This window comes from Hippocampus comes, unplaced genomic scaffold (assembly GCF_001891065.2).
Source record: "Hippocampus comes isolate QL1 unplaced genomic scaffold, H_comes_QL1_v1.1 scaffold238, whole genome shotgun sequence".
Lineage (NCBI taxonomy): Eukaryota > Metazoa > Chordata > Actinopteri > Syngnathiformes > Syngnathidae > Hippocampus > Hippocampus comes.
In genome coordinates, this window is record NW_017806177.1 from 295,721 (window position 1) to 298,278 (window position 2,558).

Consider the following 2,558-nt stretch of genomic DNA (forward strand, 5'->3'; position numbering starts at 1 on the left):
CCACAGTAACTTGGGACATAACTTGAAGGCTAAAAGCAGCGTTGGGCAGTAGCGGCATTACAAGCAGCAGTGTTACTAGTTAAACTACATTTTTCTGTCGCGTGGTTCTGATGTCACCGTTTTCTACATGAGGAGCTTTGTAGTATAGAAAAGTTACTTTTGTGATTACAGAAGCAATGTTTCCTCAGGCACTTCTTAACCTTAAAAGCATCTCTTCTGTTTGATGCCACATACTTATGCTGAGGCTGATGTCGTCACTGTCGACGTGTGCGCAAATTGTGCGGAACGCAGAGGAAGGCTATGAACGCACGTTCAGGTATTTTTAGAAGTTAAGACAACAATCTCCAGTTCAACTAGTCATCACAACTCGGATAGCATACGTCAACAGTTAACAGGGCACAAGCTAGCAACGTGAATTTGGCAGAAATTTAATAGCATTTCGTATGTGTGTGTGTGCGTGTGTGTGTGTGTGTGTGTGTGTGTGTGTGTGTGTGTGTGTGTGTGTGAGTGTGAGAGAGAAGCGAATTTAGACAAGGAATAGATAGCGAAAAAACGAGAAGACAAATGAAGCTGAAAAGCATTACATAATGCAGGCACTTTGATATTGCGCTGGTGGTAAGAAGCACAATTATCCAAATATTTTAGAATTAAGTGTTCATTTATACCCCAAATAGGACAATTGCAACATGTTCAAATGTAGCATTTCTTTTAAAGAAGCAAAAGTAGCTTTTCCATATTTTTGCGACCATGGTCATTTGATTGTAGCTAGCTAGCTACAATTCTCAGGTGGGTAGCTTCAGTATACACTTAAACTTTCTTTTGAGTAGACCAACGTGAAGCTCAGCTCAAGAGATTTTACAAGTAGATTGGCCAACACTGATTAAAACTTAAGACTTGCTAGACTTACATATACTGTACGTGCCTTACTCCTATTCTGGTCTGACCATTTCCTAATCTGACCTCATACAATTTTGAGAAACATGCTTCTTGTTGGACGGCAACAATTCAAAAACAGTTAGCAATACATTTTCCTTAGTTGAACATGTTTACACTGTGCTCACGTCTGTATTGTTGACACAGCAAATACGACTTTGTCAGTGAGCATTCTTAGGTCTGAAGTGCACACGGTGGGATACTGTTACTGCGGGGGAGCAGGTGAGCAGACAAAGGGCTCGTGTGATCGCAACATGTCCCCCCACGCACGCCCAGGGGGTCGACGCATCCTGACAGGACGCGTTGACAGACGCTCACAGATGCGTTTGGCACTCACACCTGTCGACGGGACCTGGCCACCTCTGTTGCGCCACAATGCAAACATCCGAAACTTCAGAGAATAATAAGTCATACTCGGCAACTGGAACACAGTCTTCTTCAGTGGGACTGTCTACACTGCCGCAGGAACTGACAAACGGTCGGAGTTCAGGAATCTACGGACACTAACTTGTTTTAGAGGCAAGTGGCGAAGTGACCCAACTGATTCTATCGATGGCACTGTGGTTAAAAAAAAAAGGAAAAAAAAGCTTGCCGCTTCTTTTTTTCGATCTTTAGACAATACAAAGCAGTAACTTTCAATAATCTTTAATCATACTGCAGATTCGGTGTCATTTTTTAGCCTTGGCATGTTTCTCTGTCCGTTCTCTGCTCTAGGGAGTGAAAAAAGTGGCTGTGATTGGCCTTATTAGCGCCCTATAAATTCTACTTAGCAACAAGTAGTCTGATGGTTACAATCAGATTTTTATTGTTAAAAAATACAAATAATACGTACAGAAGAAATTTCAAAAGGAAATTTCATTAAGCTTCTAGTATCACCACGAAAAGAAAAATATTAAATGTAATTGTAAAAAGCTTTGGGACAGCTGCAGATGTTGTGAAAGTGCTGTATAAATAAAAAAAAAAAGGTTGAGTTGAGAGAAATTAAATGTTTTACAAAACATGAACCAGAAAGTCTTGCGAATTCTGCTTTAAAACACAAGTACGGTATTTAGTGAATATTCAATTTACCTTAAATGACAATTCATATAATTAAAAATCGCATAGCTGTGGAAGGATATGCTAAATGCCACCAAACTGACTGTGTGGAATTCCTCAAGGTTCACTTATAGGGCCACGATACAGTTAATGTAAACAGGCTGGAACCAGATGTAAGATTGTAATGGTAGTCCAAAAATTAAAAATAATAATAAATATGCTGTATATTGTGTACCATTATCGACAACATAAATCTTTGTTAGTTACTGATTGTGATAACATGACAATCAGCTGTTGTAGCAGAATATTTCCTGTTATTAGTCGCCCCTAAGGCATGTTTGAGAATCTTTCTGTGTTAAGACACAAACGACACCAAGGATCGTGATTTTTTTTTGGCGCACTGGAGAGGAAATTTTTCCTTCTGTGCGGCGGCTTCTGACCCCCGCTATCCTCCACCCTCAGCCTTTCTTCCTCGCTCTAATCAAACAGCCTTCTATTGTCTGCATTTTGTTATTGTGCATCTGAACTCCTCAAGTGACTTCAACATACGTTTTTCACACCAAGATGCAACCAGATGACAAACAAATATG